The 22667-nt window shown below is 38.8% G+C and overlaps 1 pseudogene; it reads right to left on the reverse strand.

Annotated features, from left to right (window-relative positions):
- Window positions 1–568: 568 nt before the first annotated feature.
- Window positions 569–2166, reverse strand: LOC132503757 (olfactory receptor 10J3-like; annotated as a pseudogene).
- Window positions 2167–22667: the final 20501 nt, after the last annotated feature.

Here is a 22667-nt window from a genome sequence, read left to right on the forward strand (position 1 = left end):
GTAGAAGAACTAGATCTAAATCCTGACTCTGCAGCTGCCTAGTTTTATATGCCTGGGCAAATCAATCCTATCTTTATATGTGTTACTTTCTTCATTTACAAAATAGGGATGATAACTGTTGTCCTACCTACCTTACAGGCTTCACTGAGGATCAAGTAAAATCCTGTATGTGCAAATTTCCTGTAAAGTATTTGCAAAGATAAAGAATTTTATCATCAGTGTGATATTAAGTCCCAGTCTTTACACCCCATGTTAATGGTGGGCAGGGCATGAGGTATTAGTAGGGAGGAGAAACAGCATACAGGCAAGGCTCAGCCAGCTTTTACAGGGTGGGGGTGAAAGAGAGACCAGTGCACTTGTACCAAAGTTTGTAAACAAAAACATGATGGGAAATTGTATAACAGACAGCTAAATTGACAAATGTCATCTTCTCTTCTGAAGGTTCCCTGGCCTCAAAGCAGAATAAAATTCCTCGAGCTTTTTCCAAGGTGTCTAACACGAATCTTCCCTTTTTTGTATTATTCAGCAAAAATAAGAACTGACCAGACTCAGGGCCTTGTACCTGGTGTCATGGGAATGTGACTGGCAGTCTGAGAGGAGCTGTCTCCTGAGATGCCATTGCAGGAGCAGACCCCACGGAGGCACCTGGTGTAGTGGAGGGTATTCCTGACTGTAAACACTTTGGAAGAGTGAGTACACGAAGGGAAGCTGTCATAGTCTGGATGCACTGAGGGTTGAGTAGTATCTTTAAAAAAAAAAAAAAAGATTTATTATTTATTTCTGGCTGTGTCAGGTCTTAGTTGCAGCACACAGGATCTTCATTGAGGAATATGGGATCTTTCTTTGTGGCGCACAGGCTTCTCTCTAGTTGTGGCATAAGGGTTTTCTCTCTCTAGTTGCAGTGCGCAGGGTCCAGAGCACGTGGGCTCTGTAGTTTGTGGCACACGGGCTTAGTTGCCCTGCCACATGTGGGACCTTAGTTCTCTGACCAGGGATCAAACCCACGTCCCCTGCATTGTAAGGCGGGTTCTTTACCACTGGACCACCAGGGAAGTCCCTGAGTAGTATCTTAACTGTGGCTGTGTGAAGAGCACCTTTGACCTCCTTGTTCCTTAGGTTGAACATGACAAGGTCCACCAGGGAGTGAGGATGGTGTAGGTCACTGAGATGGGTCTGTCCTACCCCAGGGAACTCTGGGACTTAGGCTTCAGGTAAATGATGGAGGCACAGACATAGTGGACGATGATCACTGTGAGGTGGGAGGCACAGGTGGCAAAGGCCTTCTTCTGACTCTTAAAGGCAAAGGCCTTAAGATTCCAAGGTAATCTTAAGATTATGAAGCAATCTTAAATATGGTGCAGAAGATGAGGACATAGGAGATGGAGACCAGGCCCACGGGTAAAACAAAGCCACAGACACTGATGACAAATTGATGATGTCACTGACAGTGATGTCTGTCTGTGCAGGCCAGCTCCCACAGGTACCTCACATCACAAAAGAAGCGAGAGATGACCAAGGTATCACAGAAGGGCAGGCCAAACACAGATGTTACCTGTACAGTGTCATATCCAGGCCAGTTCCCAGTGACCCAGATGTCAACTGGCATAGGCCTCTTACCTAGGGTGACTGCGATGGTGAATTTTATGTGTCAACTTAACTGGACTAAGGATGTCTCGAGATTTAGTTGGTAAAATATTGATTCTGGGTATGTCTGTGAAGGTGTCTCCAGAAGAGATTAGCATTTAAATCAGTAGACTGAGTAAAGAAGATCACCCTCACCAATGTGGGCAGGCATTATCCAATCTGTTGAGAGCCTGAATAGAATCAGAAGGGCAAATTGTCTCTGCTTGATCTGAGACATCCATCTTCTCCTGCCCTCAGACATCAGCGTTCCTGGTTCTCAGGCTTTCAGACTGAGACTGGGATTTATACCATTTGCCCCCTGATCCTCAGGCCCTCAGACTCAGACTAAATGATACCACCAGCCTTCCTGGCTGTTCACCTTTCAGAGGGCACACTGTGGGACTTCTTGGCCTCTATAACCACACAAGCCAATCCCTATAATAAATCTCTTACATATATCAATATATATTCTCTTGGTTCTGTTTCTCTGGAAAACTCTAATACAATGACTGAATCCCATAGTGGGGCTGCAGATGGCCACATGGTGTTCATACTGCATGGCCATGAACAGGAAACAGTTGTTGGTTGCATACATGAAATAGCTCATGCATTCAAGAGCTAGATGGCATAGTCTTGAATGGCAGTGGGCTCAGGAGGCCAGACAGAATGTAGGGACCAGAGTGTAGCAGCTCTCAGAGATGAACAGCATGCTCAGGAAGAAGTACAACAGAGCATGGAGGTGACAACCCAAGCAAATGATAGTCACAATGATGACACTGCCAGAGAGAGTCAGCAGGTACAAAGTCAAAAGGACAAAAAAAGAGAACAAGGCTATGCTACCACACCCAAAGCTGGAGAAATCTTTAAAGAGGATCTCAGTAACAGCAGTAGAGTTTGGCTTAAACTCTAAGGAAGATCTGGATCTGAATGAACTGGACAAAGGAAAGGGAGAGGTGAGATTCTAACTATACAACAGATTACACAGTACTCTGAGCAGCACTATTAAATAATGTCCGAGGCTCAGGGGAACATCAGTGCTCTTCCACTGGCCAAAAGCTCACCATCCTTGAGAACAAATTAAGAAGTTTTTCATGATTTACTATTTAGGACAGGGTTTGAAGGGAGGGAAAGTTTCAACATAAGATGAACAGCAGAATTATGAAAACAGCTACCTTACTTGACCATTAAAGAGGCGGGTTCAGGTCAAAGATGCAGGTGTTCAGTGAGCCTGACACTTCAACACCTTCTGTACTCATCCTTGATCTGGGCCTTTGATGACACAATGAGGAGGCAGCAACACAGGGAAGGATGATGAATATCTGGGATTGATCCATTCGTCTCTGTCAATGTGACTGCCAACACAAAGTCTGTGCCCTGGGAGCATGCCAGAACAGTATCCTCAGTCCTGGGCTCTCCTTTCCTGCTTCTTTGTGTAGAGAAGATGACTAGTACTTGGCCAGGCTTTGGGAGGGCCATTCAGGCTACCCTACTAGCCATGTTTCCAGACATAGAGGTCAATGCTCTTTTTTTGAAGTAAATTTTGACATGTCTCTTTCTTGATCTATAGAGTATACTCCCTAGAGAAAAAGAACAAGTACCTGGTGTTAATAAATAATGTTGACTTTCTCTAAATGTCTTCCTAATGTGAAATTTTTCAATGAAATGGTATACATAGAGGTGAGTGAGTTATTTTTCAAGAATGTTTTTTTCTACCTCTAAGCCTATACTTCATAACAGTGGCTGATAATGTCATCATTGGGACTATAATCTTTACTAGCTATCACTTTCACATTCTCCCTGTGTTTCTTTTTTAGTGTCCTGTTTCCTTCAAAGATGTTCAGCACGGGTATTATCTCATTTTGCTTTCAAGTCTTGTAGGCAAGAATCAGTATCTGATTCTTGGAGAACTGTGAGACACAGATCATCATCTTCTTTGCTTTCTTATCACCAACCCATAGCATTAATGGGGTAATACCTTTTCGCTGGCACCTGCAACCCACTCTTACTCAGTTCAAGAACTGGAGGACCTGTGTCAGGCTGGCATCCTCAGTGTGTGCAACAGCATTGCTTCTATCACTGGTTCAGGCTGTGGCCACTCTCTAGCTAACCTTTTGTGATCCACTCACTGATCATTTTCTCTGTTATGTCTAAGTCATGTTGGACCTGGTTTCTGCTAGTCCAATCACTGATCCTGTCACTGACAGTCTTCTGACTACTACCTTTGCAATTGTCCTTTTGACTCTTATATCTTCATTATTTCTACCATTTTCAGGATAGCATTAGCCAGAAGAAGACATTGCCTCTGTGTTTCTCATCTCACCATGGTAAGCATCTGGTAAAGCTATGCCTTTAGAGCTTAATTCAAACATGATAGTGAGATCAGCAAATGTTAAAATTAGTTGATCTCAATGACCAACTCTAATGAGAGTCTGTAACACTTAAAAGTAAAGATGTCAAGAATTCCTTGACATAATTGTAGATAATAAAGCTCTTTTCCAGGATTATTAGAAGGATATTAAAATCTCTTCTTAAGTAGTTTTGCAAATTTTCCAGACAGAAATATTGTAAATAAAGTCACTGGTGTCAAGGTTTCATGTGACTGGTGATGTGTCATGTGACACAACTAGGGCCAGCATAAAAGTGAGCTTCAAGTACAAACTTCAAAAAAACTTTTCTTATAACCTCAGCCTATTGTTAATATTATAAGTATATAGCCCTCTAAATTGATGCCCACTGATTCTAGTTCTTGAGATTTCTATGAGGTCAAAATATGGTCTACAGCATAAAATTCAAACTTAAAATGTTCAGTGTACACCATAAACTGAAATAAACTATAATAACACATACAGTTAACTAAATCTAGAATTAATTCAACTTGGATGCTTGAAAGGAGATTTATTCGAAAGGATATTTTTGACAAAAAGAAATCTGATTGGGAATTCTGGTTCCTGGTTCCACGTGTAAGGAGCATGGAACACACCATTCTATCCTAATGAAAGAAAGTGAAAGCCTGAACAGGCTGAAAAATCAACAGTTCTTGAATCCATAAGAAAGGTGAGGACACAGGGAAAACTACTGCCCCTAAGATTGCAGAGACAGGCAAATATAAGGAGTCATAGTTTACTGCAAAGAGATTCATGCATGAAACCACCATGGGTGTCAGTGCTGGGGTAGGAAGGGAAAGGTATATGATCACTTTTGATATCAAAATTTAATCTAAATAAGAGCATACATTTATGCTTTATGTAATTACTATAATTGGTACTATTTATATTTTTTGTATGGGCTCCAATTGTTGTCAAGTGTTACTTCCTTTCAGCCTATAAAACTTCCTCTTGCACTCTTGTAAGGCAGGTCTGCTATCAACAAATACTCTCAAGTCTTTGATTACCTGGAAATGTCTTTATTTCACCTTCATTTTTGAATGATAGTTTTGCTAAATATAGAATTCTTGATCTTAAGACCTTGGGCATTATGCTTTGAAAGCTTCAGATTGTATTTAAGAGGAAGCTATAGATCATTCCCTACAGACATTCTTCAGATCCACAGTTACTTGCATTTCTTTTCCTGAAGTCACTTTTTAAGGTTGGGTACTTTAAACATTTCCTTTAAAAGAAAACGTGGGGAAAAAGAAAAGAATTATTGATGAACAGGATTTTCCCCCCAGCAATTTAGATGTGTTTTATTGACTCTGGACTCTATTATCTGAAGAAAAGTCAGCTGTTCATCTTTTTTTGGAGCCCTTGTTTGTGATGAGTTGTTTATCTCTTCTTGATTTCATGATTTCGTCTTTGGCATTTAACAATTTGACTATAATGTTTCCAGATGTGGCTTTCTTTGTGTCTTGTCTTTCTTGGATGGATAGATTAATGTTTCTCATCAAATTTGGAAGGGGGGTTGGCCACTGAACCCACAGTGGAAACTGAAGAAGGAAGATACAAGCAAACGTCTTTTCTTAGAAGAAAGCAGTCTGTGCTGGATCTCCAACTTCAATTCCAGCTCTTTTCTCCTTCTTTACAGCACTTTCTCTCCAGACAGGACCCAGGCCACTGGATTTATTGAGGAAGAAATGGCATGCCAGTGTGGCAAGTTAACTCTACTCTCTGTCTTGCTTACCTGAATTGGTGCAGCTGGAATCTTTCCTCCCCTCCAAAGAATGACTTGGTGTCATTCCCTTGCCCCTTGTGTCTAAGGTGTTCTAGAATTCATGAAATTTAATCACAACCACAAACATAAATTATGGTTTTCCTCTCTCCCTTTCTTCTACAAATGACCCTGCTTCAATCTAAGAATTTTAAAGCATTCGGAAGTTTTTTTTTTTTTTTTTTTTTTTAGCTCAGTCGTATCATAGATGCTGTTTCTCTGTTGGTTGCTCCTACTTTGCCTCTACATATTGAAATGACAAAGGACTGAGGTCTGGGATTTTTCATTTATATTCTCTCTTGAAGTGTTCCCATCCAATATTTTAGTTTCTTTCTTTCATTCTTTCCTCCTTCCTTTTTTCCAATTCTTTTGTTGAATAAGTAATACACAGACATTGCACAGAAATCCAAAAGTAAAACAGGTTTATAGTTAAATATTATTCTTCTTTCAGTTTCCTTCCTGTTGCTTTTAGGATGCTGGTTCCTTGAAAATACTACCCCAATAACCTACTGATAAACAAGCCTGAGATTATTCTTACTTTGATAAGGGAGAATACCACCTTGGCAAAGTATTAGTGCAAAGTTAGAAGGAAGTGCAAAGTGAGGCTATTTACAAAGTTTTGGAGTATGGTGTATGCCAGTCTTTCAATTCATGGACTTGATTAGGATTGGGTAAGGATCATGATTTAATAATTTAGGACTGATAGACTCAACAGAGTAATACTTTTGAGATTAGAGTTTCAATTTCCTTAGAGCATTAACAGTCATTTGATGCTATGTATTAAAAATCCAAACAAGGGCCTCCCTGGTGGCGCAAGTGGTTGAGAGTCCGCCTGCCGATGCAGGGGATACGGGTTCGTGCCCCGGTCTGGGAGGATCCCATATGCCGCGGAGCGGCTGGGCCCGTGAGCCATGGCCGCTGAGCCTGCGCGTCCGGAGCCTGCGCGTCCGGAGCCTGTGCTCCGCAGCGGGGGAGGCCACAACAGTGAGGGGCCCGCATACCGAAAAAAAAAAAAAAAAACAAACAAAACAAAAATCCAAACAATTTGATGGTCATTGACATAAGTTTTTGGTAGAGATTCCCAAGAAGAACAATAAAGTTATATACAACTTTTGTCTTCCTGGGCAAGAATGTTTTGGAATAGTAATGCCATGTTGATGAAGGTAATGGAAAAGTAAAGTTGTATTATGAAAACAACTAAATAGCAAAGTCACGTTAATATAGTCAGTAAGCACACTTCCTCCCTTCACCCCTCCACCCTATATTCCTTCCAGGCAATATACAGTATATAAATACAGAGATGCCTTGCATATACTAGCTAATATAAAAGCACATATGTGTTCACATACACATTAATACTTTCCCCACTATATTTAACAATATCTGGGATGTCCTTCTGTAGAGCACTTAAATAATTATCTGTTTTTTTCAATGGTGGTGTAACTTTCTACTTTATAGATATGTCATTTTTGTTAACCAAGTTTATTACTGATGGATGTTTTGGTCCTTTTTTTTTTTCTAGCTGTTGCCATTGTAAACAATTCTGAAATAGAAAACTCTATAAACATGCCATTTCACACATAAGTGAACACCAGGAAGTGAAAATGCAAAGTTAAAGACCATGAGCATCCTAAATTTTAAAGAGTATTTAATAGAGTATTGTTCTTCTCTACAAAATTTTTACCAAATGATCTCTCACAAACAATGTGTCAAAATGCAATTTCCCATCATTGTGGCTCTAGAGGAAATAGAGAGTAATGAGAGGCAATAGGGCCCAGTGATTAAAAGCATGGACTCTAGATTCACACTGCCCAGGACTGAATCCTCTTTTCTCTAATTCCTAACAATGTAACCATAGGCAAGTTACTTAACTTCTTTGTGTCTCGGTTTCTTTATCTCTAAAATGGCTTAATGAGGGCATGGTCTTCAGAGAGTTGCTGTGAGGACTAACTTGTTGATTTATGCAAAGTGGTTAGAAAAGTGTCTGGCACCTAGTAAATGTTATATAAGTCAACTCTAAGTATATACAAGATTTGAGGCTTCCCACCAGCAGAGATCCTTAAGCATGAAGTGCTTAACCAGGAAGACTTGCAGTGATCAGTTCAGAGTGGGAATTGGAAGCTAAAGATAAAAGGCAATAATTACAGGAAGCTTGCATGAATTTAATTAGCTTTATATTTTATTCAATGTGGTTATGCAATTAACTCCTATATTTTTCTGTGAGATTAGTGAAGAAAAAATCCACAATTGATCTTAAGGGGAGAGGGATCCCAAAGAAGAGTATTGATTAATTTATTTGTCCATCAAATATTTCTGACTCCTCTACTATGTACTAAGATCTATGGATTCAATGGCTACTACATACTTGTTTCTCAATAAATATTTATTGACTGAATAATGAATTGGAAAGAATCCCTGATGTTAAGGAATTCAGAACTTCATTAGAGGAGAAGGGTAAATGGGAATGACAGTACAGAGTAATGAGTGCTATGATGGAGATTAGTATAAGATGGTATGGAAACATAAAGGAGGGGCATCTAACTCAGCAGTAGGGCCAGAGTATACTATCAAGGAGGTATTATCCAAGACAATAAGGAAAAGGTGAATGATGCATGTGTCACTGCGGACATCTAGTTAGAGGGACCAGCATTTATAAAGATACAGATGAAGCAGCAAGAGAGTCACTACAGTTAAGTACAGAGGCTCTGAAGTCATAGGTTCCTACGATTGAATCTTATTTCACCTTAGGCAAGGTCTGATCCTCTCTGTAACATACTTTCCTTATCTATACAATACTAGTTCTTAACTCAGAAGAATATTGTGAGGCTCAAATAGGTTAATGCATAAAGCATTGAGCAAAATGACAGACACAAAGTAAGATCTCAGAAAATGTTGGCCATGATTTTTATCATTATTAGAGACAATCATGTCACTTTTAGGAAACAAGTGTGATTCTGAATGGGTCTAGGCTCTGTGGTTCATAGCAGCTTTAAAAAGCCTGAGTCCTTGGGGCCTCCTGTGAGGAAGAAAGAGAAACCCAGCTGAGACCCTGAAGCTGAAGAGTGCCTTGGTGTGTGGGATTTTCCAAAATACAAAGGTTGAATTTGATTGAACTAAATACATCATTGTGTACTTCCTAATATTGTGTCAGTTGAATGAACCTGTATTAGCTCTGTTCATACCATTCATAATTCATTGAAGTAAAATCACATCCATTCTCTGCTTCTACCACTGCAGACTTCAGAGTCTCTGTCTTATCAGGCTACTTGCACACGGGAGAACTTGCCACTCTCACAAGGGCATTTACCAGCTCTTCTCTGAACCTTCTCAAGTAGCATGGATGGGGAGTCACCTGAACTGCATGAAGGTGAACCAAGGATTTGTGTGAGGGTTCTTGCTTTTGTTTTTAATTCTCCCTAATTAAATCCATCTTAAAAAAAATAATTTAGCCCTGCATACTGAGGAATAGCCCACAGTAACTTCAAATTATACTTTCTTTTTAATTAATAACTCAGAGAACTTTGTGCTTTAATCATACTCTATGCTCTCCTTTTCTAATGCATTATTTTTCATTTTCTCACTGAAATTTACCTGCCTCTTCCTGACAGCTGCAAAGAAATTCCTGCCATTTATTTTCATTTGACTTTATATCTTCACACCTTTGAGGAGTATATACATTTTTATGAAGATAAATAACCATTAATCTTGACCTTTATTACCCACCTCTAATATAACCATAATAAATCTTCTTCATTTTAATGGCTCAAATGTTAGAGAGCCCTTCCAATTTTTGAACTAAAAGTATATTATTTCTCTTATTTATACAGCAAATGGTTCATCTAGCCTCTTAAAGGATACATTCCCCTTATAAAAGCTACACTGCTTTTCCTCCATAGGTGATGCTCAATATTTCTACACTTTATTATAGAAGCCAACATTTACGGCCACCCACTGTCACACACAACACGTCGTCCTTCCCTTTTAGACTTTGCTGTACATATTTGAACTCTGACAGTTCTCCTTGGGTCTCTTGCATTTCTACATGTCTTGTGAGCAGACACACTGACTGCCTTTGTCCCAGATTATTATTTCAAGGGTACTTTTATAGTGCACAGCCTTGGAAGATAGAGTGTCTCTCTCTGGAGCATAGAGTAGGCAGGTTTACTTATATTATCTCAGATTCAGGTTCTCTAAGCTTAGAATCCCACTTTTCTAACGCAACTCACTGCATGCTCAGGTAATTCCTGGCTCTCTTTGTGTTCCTCTGTAAGAATTGGGGCTTGGAGAACTGGTGCAAATGTCAATACTATTACTGTGAGTAATAATGTCTTTTGCTTCAGTCCAAGTGGTCTTGCATCTTTTACCTGAATCCATGGAACTATGACAGGCTCACTTGTAAGCTTGGAAGGAAGGTAAATCTCAGATCCTTCAGAGTTCTCGACAATGACTTCATTCCAACTTTCTTAATTCTGTAAATGTGGCTCTTCCAGAATATGTAAAATAGGGGTTCCTTCTCCACTCTGCATAGCAATGTCAGTACCCCTCCCACATTCAGGTAAAGTACTGGAAATTCACACTTTCCAGAGATATTTGCAGAGCTAAAGAAAAATGTTGTGTAGAAAATAGGGGAAGAAGAAAACATCCATATAGCAAGCAGAAAGACTTCCCCTCAGGCTCCTTCTCCCCCGTGGTCTGCCAGAATTCTGGCAACAAGGTGTGTAGCCACCAGAAAGAACATTACAGTAATCCTCCCTGGGGAAACAGAGAATCCCAAGAGAATACATCTACAGATAGTGACATGGGTACTTCCCAGTGAAAAATTATTTGTCACTTTATTGTCCTATATACACAGACATATACACGGAACTTCCAACTGGTTTATTAGAGCTTCTCTCCTTGATACAGATGAAAAATCAAGGTGGTTTCTAACATGAAAGACCATGATGGAACAAACAGAAAAAAACATGAATACTGGGAAAAAGAGAGACAATGCACAGAGAAGAGAAAAAAATTTAAATATAGATGCATGTGTATTTATATATATTTAATATTCTCAAATAAATGAGAGAATAGAGTGCATTCATGAATCAAAAAAGGTTTCTATAACAAAAAAGTTTGTTAAAGACAATTTATTCTATTAGTAAATTTAAAAATAGGATGTTGAAAAAGTCTTCCAGAAAGTGTATTAAAAAGAAGAAAAAAGTTAGGTAATGAAAGAGAAAGAAAACAAAATGTGAGGATCAATAGAAGAGGTTTAATATCCAACAAATGCCAGTTTCAGAACAAGTAAATAGAGAAAATAGAAGAGAGACAACATCAATGAAAAGAATATTTCAAAATATTAAAGATCATCAACTTCCAGGTTGAGTGACTAGTATAGTGGAAAAACAAATAAGAGTATATATGTCAAAGAGTATCATCTTGTAATACCAAAACTCTAGGGGTAAAAGAGTGCTAAAATTTTCCAAAAAGAGAAAGAGAGGGAAAAAAATCATATTATAAAGACTGATAATTCAAATGAAATTACACTTTTTAACAACCACACTAGAAGTTAGAAAACAATGAAGCAATGTCTTCAATATTGTAAAGGATAATTATTTCTAAGCTATGTTAATATATTAAATAAATGATTCACAATATATGTGAATATAATAAATATATTTCCAAAGAAGTAATATTTCAAGAAATGTATATCCCATATTGTTGTTCTCAGGAAGTTATTGAAGAGGTACTCCAGGAAACAGGGAAACTAACATAGGCAAGAGATCAGGGAATCTCAGGATGCTGGTGGTCAAGTGTATGGAAAGGTGCTCAACACCTAATCATCAGGGAAATGCAAATTAAAGCCACAATGAGTTATCATCTCACATCTATTGGAATAGCTATTATCAAAAATACAAGAAATAACTAAAGCTGGCAAGGATGGAATAAAAGGGAACCTTTGTGCACTGTTGGTGGGAATGTAAATTGTCACTGTGAAAAGTCACTGTGAAAAGCAGTATGGAGGTTCCTTAAAAAATTGGAAATAGAACTACCTTATGATCCAGCAATCCTACTTCTGGACATGTATCCAAAGGAAGTGAAATCAGTATGTCAAAGAGATATCTGCACTCCTATGTTCATTGCAGCATTATTCATAATAGTCAAGACATGGAAACAATCTAAGCATCCATTAACTGATGAATGAATAAAGAAAATGTGGGAGATTTTATATACATATGTATACACACATTCATATATATACACTCAATGGAATATTATTTAGCCATACAAAAGGAGGAAATTCTGGTACTTACAACAACATGAATGAACCTGGAGGATATTATATTACATGAAATAAGCCAAACACAGAAATATAAATACTGTTTGATCTCACTTAGATGTGGAATCCAAAAAAAGTTGAACTCCCAAAAGCAGAGAGTAGAATGACAGTTGCCAGGGGCTGGGAGAAAATGGGGAGATGTTGGTCACAGGGTCCAAACTTTCAGTTATAAGATAAATAAGTTCTGGAGACCTAATGTATAGTATGGTGACTATAGATAATAATGCTGTATTGAATACTTGAAATTTGTTAAGATATTAGATCTTGTGTTCTTACCACATACACACAAAAAAAGGTAGCTATATGAGATTATGGATGTGTTAATGCACTTGATTGTGGTAATCATTAACAATGTAAATGTGTATCAAATCATCACACAGTAACACTTTAAATATATACAGTTTTTGTCAATTATACTTTAATAAATCTGGGAGGAATTATTAAAGTGGGAGGAATACTGGTGAAGGAAAGCTCCAGGATTATAGCCCTGCAGCTGTCCTACAAAGCAACTCAAGAGTTGGATTGGAGAAGATGGAAAGAGATGTTCCTAAGACAAAAAGAAACTAACTAGGAGGCCAACTAACTAGATAGATAGACAGACAGACAGACAGTCAGATAAAAGTGACTTGGGAATATTACCTGATATGTTTGACTGTATCTAACTATGGAAGAAGGTTTTACTGTTCTGGTGGAAAATTTGAGGCTGGATTAATTACAGCTACTTGAAAACTAAACAAATAAATGGACCTGTCAACTGAAAAAAGTGCACAACCTAAAAATTGAGAATTATGTTTTATCTGGAAGACAATACTGAGAACTTAAGACTGGGACACAGCCTCTCAGAAAGCTCTGAGGGACTATTCCAAAGAGGTAAGGGAGGAGCCAGATATACAGGAGTTTTTGCAACAAAGACCAGGTAGTCAGCACTTCAAAAGATTACTGTTAACTAAAGAAAACCAGATAGCTCAAGTTAAGGAATTTAGCACCTTACTATGTATGGGAAGATGCAAGAGTCTGGGCTCACTGAAATCATTTCTTTGATATGCACCCTAGCCATATAGGGCCAGGATCCTGTTCTTTCCTATCCTGAGTTCCCTCAGGGTGCACAGTCAGGTTGGTGGGGAAGGGGGAAGGGGAGGTGTGTGTGGCTACAGTGGCTGAGGTCTTGGCAGTGGGCATCCTGTTTCCATTCTAGGTTCCCTCAGGGATCATCCTTGGGGGTAGCTGTAATGTGATATCTTGATGGCTGCAACACCCTTTGTTTACTGATATGGCAGGCAACATTTTTCATTCACAGACTCAATTACTAAAACTTAGCGAGAAAAACAAAAACTGCACTGGAAGAGATGTACACTTAGAGTATGCTGCATGGCTCAGTTGTGAGTAATAGTTGCATATTATCATAATGTATATTTTGAAAATAGACTTAATTTTTACTGGGAGGATGACAAGAGGAGAAGTATGTGCATAGGCTTGTGTTCATGTGTACAAATTATGGTGTTATAAATGAGCTAGGAAGAGATAATGCCTAAAATTTAGGAATTAGATACCATTATATACATTTTATATATAATATAGCAGAAATATGGAGGTAAATAAGATGAGACACAGGTAAAAAAGTTGAAAGTAGGTGCTTCTAAGAAGCAAGAATCATGGGTGGATAGAGAAAATGTTTTAATAATGTAGTACTCTTTTGTATTTTTAATTCTACCTTTTAATTCTGCATTTACTTCTACAAAAATAAAATTAAATTGTAAAAATTAAGGTTAACAATTGGATAAATAGAAAATATATAGATATAACTTTCTAACCAGAAAAAATGGAACAAAGAAATTAATCAAACAAAAAGTTTTGTTAAGAAACAAATAGAGATTAAGAAATCTTAGCACATGGAAAATATAAAATAAGATGGCAGTAATATTTAACAACTACTCTAATTATAATAAATGTGAATGAATTAAGCTAATCAATAGAAACACAGAGGCTCTCAGACTGAATTTTAATAATCTACACTATACTATTAAAATAATATGTCACAGGGACTTACCTGGTGGCACAATGGTTAAGAATCCGCCTGCCGATGCAGGGGAACACGGGTTCAAGTCCTGATCTGGGAGGATCTCACATGCCGCGGAGCAACTAAGCCCATGCACCACAACTACTGAAGCCTGCGTGCCTAGAGCCTGTGCTCTGCAACAAGAGAAGACACCACGATGAGAAGCCTGTGTAGCGCAATGAAGAGTAGACCCCACTCGCCGCAACTAGAGAAAGTCTGCATGCAGCAACGAAGACCCAATACAGACAAAAATAAATAAATAACATTAAAAAATAAATTGGAATAAAAGGAAGGATCCACTTTCCCCTTTAAAAAAAATATGTCACAGGTTGAAAATGAAGGGGTTGAAATGTTATCCAGGAAAATGTTGACAAAAAGAAAGTTGATGTAACATTATGAATATCAGACAAAATATCTTTCTAAGTGAAAACCGCTAAGAGACTTATAATATTGGTAAACAAAACAGTTCACCAGGAAGGTATTCCATTCGTGAATTTGTAAGATCCTAACAGCATAGCTTCAAAATATATTGTGCAAAAACCAATAAAACTACCGAGAGAAACTGACAAACACCCAGTCATAGTGGGAGATACTAACACATTTCTTTTGGACTAATAAAATAATCAATGGGTTAATAGGACTAAAAAGGTTATGACAAGCAACAAGCCTAACCTAAAAGTTTAACCTTCATACAGAGAAAGTTTTGACCTCAAAGGATGCCTCAACAAATTCAGAAACAATGATATACAAATAATATTCATGGACCATAATGCAATAAAGAAATCAATCCAAAAAAGTAGCCAAACGTTCCATTACCCCTACTCATAGTACTGAAGATTTATTTTATAAACACTTAATGGCACTTACTATATGCCAGCCATTACTCTGAGAACTTTCAAATATTTACTCATTCAATTTTCACAACAATTGTTTAAGGTCAACACTATTATTCTTCACATTTTACAAATAAGGAAATTGAGGCACGGAGGGGATGAGCAACTTGCCCAAGGTCACATATAGCAAGTGGCAGATGGGACACAAACTCAGGCACCCCAACTCCAGGATCTGAGCTCTTTTGTATTAAGTGTATTATCTTAACATAAACATCTAAATTAACTGTGAATTAAAGAAAAAGTAAAATTGAAAATTTATATAATACAACTTACAACAGCAGTACACATCAAACTGAACAAGGTAAATCTGAAGCAGTTCTCAGAAAGAAATTTATAGCCTTATAAGATTTACTGTAAAGCAAGAGGAAAAATAAATATTTTAATTCAAAAAGCTTAAAAAAGAATAACAAAATAAACCCAAAGAAAGTAGAAACAAATAATAATGAAATAAAATTAATTAAAATACTAAAGCAAATATAAAATACTAGAAACTTTCTAAAAATTTTGGATCTTTGGAAAGATTAATTTAAAAATATAACCTCTAACAACTATGATAAATCAGAGAGATATAATAAACAAAATCAAGTAGGAAAAAAGATAAAAGGGCAGATACAGATGAGCAAAATAATTATAAAAGCATACCTTGAAAAACTTTACATTGATCTATTTGAAAAAGAATGTAAAATGGGCAAATTCAGAAGAAGATATAAATTACCATAATTATACCAAGAAGAAATGGGAAATTTACTAGACTAATAACTCTAAAAAGTGGAAATGATTGTAGTGAAAACCTATTCTCTCAAAAAGCAAGCAAGCAACAACACAAAAAGATACCAGGCTCAGAGGATAGAAAATGGGTGAAAGTTCCCCAGCATTTAAAGAGATTGCTAATTGCAAACCTTTGGTACAAAAAATAGATAAAGTAGGAAATGATAATTATTGACTAATAATGAATGAATGAAAAAATAGCAACTTGAATTCAATAGTGTATAAAAAGGCCAAGCAGGGTTTTCCTTTAAAACATATGAATGGGCTTCCCTGGTGGCGCAGTGGTTGAGAGTCCACTTGCTGATTCAGGGGACGCGGGTTCATGCCCAGGTCCAGGAAGTTCCCACATGCCACGGAGCGGCTGGGCCCATGAGCCATGGCCGCTGAGCCTGGACGTCCGGAGCCTGTGCTCCACAATGGGAGAGGCCACGACAGTGAGAGGCCCACGTACTGCAAAAAAAAAAAAAAAAAATTATGAATGAGTCAACATCAGAAAAATCTATTAATGTAATTCACCACCCTAACCAATTAAAGAATAAAAATCATATAATTATATCAATGGATACAGAAAAGGAACTAGACCATTGAAAAGACTGTTAGTGACAAACTTGCAAACAAACCAGGAATAGAAGGGAACTTCCTGAATGTGATAAAGGGTATCTGAGATCTGCAGCAAGCATCACATTTAATGGTGACCAAAACATGAGAAGCATTTAAATTTGGAAAAAGACAAAAATGCCCCTGTAACTGCCTGTATTCAATCCTGTATTGTAGTTCATAACTAAATGCAATATGCCAAAAGAAGAGATATAAAAAAATCAGAATGGAAAAGACAAAACTTCCCAAACATACCGATGATGCACTCACTCCTTTTTCAGAAAAAAAAAAACCTCCGAACCTCCATCCACTCCAGATTTCTTTCAGTCTTTTTCAGATAAATGTACAATAAGAATCATATATATATATTTTAAAGTCATTTCTCAGTTCATAATTTCAATATCAGGGTTTCCTTTCCTTCCTCATGGGTTTAGACTCCGTTACATTTCTAATTTCAGAGCTAAATATTTAAACAGAGCTACCAGAAAAACTGTGAAGAATGGACATTGACTAATAAACCCAAGATTTAATGATTATTTTAAGGTCTTGCTAAGACCTGCTGCCCAGCTTTAAGCCTTCCTTTAGCTGTTCTGTAAAGGATTTTAAACAGTTCAAATGAGGCTATGCACTGGCCATTCCCAAGCAGTGATAAATATACTACATATCTATTTCTTAGCTGTTAAGTCTCTGGATCTTAGTGGCTTATGAGCCTAAGTATTTGCAGTTGCTCTTGGGTAAATGTTTGAGGGCCTTTAAAGAGACTATGTGGAACTGAACCAAATGTCTAGCAACTACTTCATGCTTATCAGTCTCTCTAAGTTTACTTAGCTTATCAAAGACACCACAATAAACTGCCTGGCTTTCAAGTATTCATTTCTCAGTTCACTGGTTTTTAGGAAAGGAACCTTTCCTACTTTTGGGGTCTCTAAGAGAAAGGCATAAACTGGGTACCAGAACTAGGGATTACTGAAGAGCCCAAGTCCCAGTGGAACCTGGTAGATTTGATGTGATTCTCCTTCAACCTTTGGAAAGGCCCATCTTGGGTTTGCATTATGAAAGGCAGACAAGGCTGGGCCTGCTCAACGCCTAAATGCTGGGAAAGAGAAAGAGGGCAGGCACAGGAAGGACTCCAATGTGGGCCTTCCTTCTCATCTTCCTCAAGGAGAAGGTTCTCAGCTTTTCCTATGCAATATGCAGTGATGCCTTGGAGTCTGATGGGCAAAACCAGCAGGACTGGTATATAGTACAGAAGCCATGTCCCCATTCTGCTATATTCCATGTACCTTCCATGTGAGAATCACACAATGAGTATTTGTTGAAGGAATCAGTGAATGAATGAGTCACAGTTCCCAGAATATTCAAATTGGAAGGGACCTCAGAGACAGATCCTTCGGCCCTTAGGGTACAGAGGCCCTAGTGTGTGAGTGGCTTGTCTAATGAAGCTGCACCCTTAAACATGGTTGGGTTCCACAAGGTTGTAGACACTTTCTACAATGATGGTCATGAGGCAAGAGCTCCTCTTCATCCTCCATCCACCAAGCAGAGCAGGACCATGTCCTGATGAAACAGCTTTGTTCCTGTGGAAACCCTAGATCATCTATGTAGGGGAGCAAAACTTGCCACCCCAAAATGTCTCTTTAGCATGCAGATTATTTTGAGCTGAAACAATTAAGTCCCAAAAGACTCAGGAAGAACCTTTGACCTTCCCCCTAACTGACTGAAAGGACACAGGTGGAGGACTTGTTCCAGGAAAGGAGCCATCACCATAGATAACTATAATATGAAGTAGGTGTGGTAGACAGTGAGGAACCTAGGAAAGTCTGTTTATTAAAATTCCTTTCTGTGTCCCATTGTCTTTGCAGGCCAAGCAAACATTTATTTACTAAACTTTTGCTTTTCTCTCTGCATGTAAATTGCCTTTCTCCCCTTTGAATCCCCAAATCACTACCGGCAACATCCTCTTTTGTTAGTTGAAGATGGTGTTTAAAGTGAGGTCTTTGGACACTTTGGCAAGTTACTCAGTTTTCCTGGCCCTCTCCCATGTACACATGTCATTAAACTTTTGTTTGATTTTCTCATGTTAATCTGTCTCATGTCAATTTAATTCTTAGACCAGCCAGAAGAACCTGAAAGGGCAGAGGAAAATTTCTTTCTCCCTGACACCTACATACTACCTATGTGAGTAGGTTGATGAGCCCCTTTTCTAATGAGATTCCCAGCATCATGGTTTTTGGATCTTGCTACTGCTGCTTTGGGGACAGTCACTGTGGCTTTGGGGAGAGGGACCCCAGAGTCCTGGGGCACAGGAGAATGGTTCTCTCTGACAGACTGAAATCCAGATTAAAGGAACAGGGCTTTGGGGAGGCATAGGAGAACGCAGTGTTGCTTTCTGTCTGTTTGTTACTCCCAGATCTGGCCAATCAGAGAGAGAAATTAATTAACAGACCTTGGTGGGCTCTAAGTTTTTCTTCTAGTCCTCCCTTCCAGAAGATTCTCTGGGGGCCGTGTCTGCCACACACAGCAAGAGTCCTGGCAGTCCTAGTTCTACACTCTCAAGCCTTTGCTCTCCTGAAGCCTGAGAGAGCCTCAGCCCTGCCTGGTGAGATGTAAGTCACATTCTGTGACTCAATGAAGCATGATTCTTGTCTGACTGGATGTGGCTTTATGACCCTTGACTCATGGAATATCACCTTTTCTTTTTCTTTTCTTTCCTAGGAATATTGCCAAGTGGAAAGATGAATGTACGGCTGTGTCACAAAACCTGGGGAATAAAAAGCATATAAATACTGAAAAATCACTCAGGAAGTGGTATCTGAGCATTAGTCTCAGAAAATCTCAGGCATAACTTTCAAAAGGCTTAATTGGTGAATTTAGCTCAAAATATAGTCTTCACACTGAATGAGCCAGAGGGATTGGGGACATGCAGTCCCATCCCCACACCGTCTATCACAATCCTGGCTGGTGGGGCTTGGAGGAGAGAAATGGAACATCTGAATCTGGTTGAGTGAACCTAATTATCCCCCTCTGTACTAGAAAAAGTATATTCCCTGAACACAGAAGTGCCCACCTTACTGCCCCAGATATCAAGCAGAGGGCAGAAAGGTGAGGTCAGTAAACAGCTGGTGGCTGGCTGAAATATTGTGTTCATGAGTGTAGGAGTTCAAGGCAGAGGTCCTGGACAAAGGCACGCTTGCAGAATTGCTGCGCTGGGAGTGGCTTTTCCATTCCAACACACATGCAGATCCTCCTCCTGGTCCTTGGGATTCTCTCCTCTGCTTGAATATTGTGTTTCATTCCCCCGCTACCTCCTTCTCCTCACATCTCCAAAAGACAGAAAATCATCTTCTAATCTGCAAGCTGCTCCACAGTGTTAGTTAGATGGAGACCAGCCACCTTCTAGCCTTGATGTCAGGCCGGGGGAAAGAGAAGTGAAGATAAAACAATGACCAGCAAAACTCATATTTTGAAATCTATGCTCATCTTTATCAACAGTTACCACTTATTGATGGCACACTCTATACCAGGCCCTCTGCTAAATGTCTTACTGGCATCTTCCCATGCAACCCTTCCCATGCATCAGTCCCCTGAGGTAGATATTAGTACTGTCTTCATCTTACGGGTGAAGAAACTGAAGCCTAAACAGAGGAGGAAGTGTTTGTAAGGTCACATGTGAAGTAAGAAGAGCTGGGGTTTGAAACCAGACCACCTCTACCCCCATCCCCACACATCTGAGCATCTAGAGTTGGAGAGGAGGTAGAAAGTGAGGCCTGGGCTTTCCAATCAACAGAGATTGGAGAACTTAATGACAAGACCCATCCATGAACATGAGAGAGAGAATAAAGGTATGTGTGCTTTGGGGGTGGGCTTAACATACAAGTAGAACCCAGAGTTACGCATAGTGGGGATGGGGAGGACAGACGAAGGGAGGGAAGTAGAAACGTAATGTACTGTTTGCCTATTATGTATCAAGAACTGTGCTTGGCTATTTACATACAGTAACTCATATAATCTCCATAGGAACACTATGAGTAGATATTATCCTCTCTATTTTATAGATGAGCCAATGGAGACAAATGAAGTGAGAAAAACAATTAAGCTTCCCTCCACTTACACTGGGGTTAAAGCCAGAGATTTTTTATAAACTTTAATATTTTGTTGTTTTTATCACTGCTTTCTTACAGTTACAGGTAATTCAAACCCTTAATAAGTTTCATTCTCTTTATTGTGTTTACAGACTAGAAAATAGAAGCAGAAACAACATTCCACACAGAAGGAGGGAGACTCGGGTATTAGAACAAGTGGTATTTGGAGAACATAGGAAGGAAGCAGGGCTGAAAAGAAAGAGCTGGTTCTGGATCATAGAATGTCCTGGGTCCATACACTAGAATCTCCTCAACTAAAATAATAATAATAATAATTAATTTTAAAAAGAAAAGGTGGGACTTCCCTGGTGGTGCAGGGGGTGTGGGTTCGATCCCTGGTCGGGGAGCTAAGATCCCACATGACTTGCAGCCAAAAAACCAAAACATAAAACAGAAGCAATACTGTAACAAATTCAATAAAGACTTTAAAAATAGTCCACATCAAAAACAAAAAAATCTTTAAAAAAAAAAGAGAAAGAAAAGGTGGTGTCTCCTCTCACAGCCTATTCTAGACATTAGCTGTCTTGAATTTAATTTGAACCATGAGACACCTATATCTATCACTCAGGCTCCACTCCCCGAGTGTCCTCTCTGCATCTGTTGCACTTAGAACAGTGCCAGATACATAGTAACTGCTCAATAATTATTAAAACAAAGAAGAAAGGAAGGAAAGAATAAATGAAGACATCTGTGGGCAGCTAAAACACAATTAGAATCAGCAGAGAGTTCTTCTCCCTCTTTTATTTTTATTATTGCATTACTTCCAGGTTGTTTGTCCGCCTTGGTGATGTCCACTTTTGGTACATGTATTGACTACCTTCGGGAGAGCAGGCATGAATTTAAGCACTTTACTCATTTAATCCTCACTGTAAGTCTATGAGGTAAGTATTTTATTAAACTTACTTTACAGATGAGAAACCTGAGACCTGAAAAGATTAAGTAAATTCCTCAAGGTCATACAGCTAGTACGTGGCAAAATCAAGATTTAAAAACAGGCAATTCACCCCAGGGTCTGCAGCTGCATTATAAGCTAATGATGATTATTTGAACCAGCTTTCTCCTTTATAATAATTAAAGACTAGGAGAAAAAAAGGAGTTCTATACATTGCGAATTTACACATATCTCAAATCCTATTTGAATGTCATTGGGTCTTGGAAATTAGTCTGGAAGTTCAGAAATTATGTACTGTAATATGCTTTCTTCTCAAATATCTTAGTGCATCCTTTCTTCACTCAGCACAGTTCCAAAGATAAAAGGAAATCTACAGTGGTCCAAAGGCCACTGGAAAATGTTAGGGCTCAGGACCACTAGATCATTAATGTCTGTACCCATCCTCCTACCCACATTTAGTATTGTCCCTGACCCCCTTCAAACCATTGACAGCCTGATGTAGGAGATGCTTAAACAGTGCGATATTGTAGATGGAGCACAGGCTTTGGGGCCAGAGTAGCATGTGTTCCTATCCTAGGTCCACCATTATAAGCATGTGTCCTAAGGATAGTCACTTAACCTCCCTGGCCTTTGTGTCCTATCTGCACAGCGGAGCTGACAATATCAACCTCCCAAGGTTATTGTGAGGAGTCAAAACTGTTACGGACATGATGTCTCCTGGCAGCAGGAAGCAGGATAGCTATTAGCTCCACCACCCTGTCCCCCACATTGTTTTCTATCTCACTCCGAGGTGACAGTTATAACTGCAGTTTTAACAAGTTCTCATTCATAGAATGAGTTCCCTCTTCCCAGGAGGCCCTGACTTTGAAAATGGGCTTCCCCTATAGTCTTTGATCCCACATTCCAGTAAAAGGAACCTAACTATTCTCCAGGGTCTTCCAAGAATGACTTCCTGGACACATTTGCCATGTGTTAATAAACCTTTCAGCTGCCTCTCTGCATTCCTACCCCAGATTCCCTTCACCTATGCCCTACCCACTTATTGGTCTAACCAACTACTCAGAGCATCATTCCCACTTCTCTCCTTGTTGCCTCAGAGACACTGCAGTGAGTTCCAGGATTCATGTGTGCATCAGCTTTCATATGCAGGGTGTATAAATACTTACAAAGACGTGTGCAGCTATTTTTGAATGTATCATAATTCATTTGAAAGCATGAATTACTAAATTCG

This window comes from Mesoplodon densirostris, chromosome 2, assembly GCF_025265405.1.
Source record: "Mesoplodon densirostris isolate mMesDen1 chromosome 2, mMesDen1 primary haplotype, whole genome shotgun sequence".
NCBI classification, from domain to species: domain Eukaryota; kingdom Metazoa; phylum Chordata; class Mammalia; order Artiodactyla; family Ziphiidae; genus Mesoplodon; species Mesoplodon densirostris.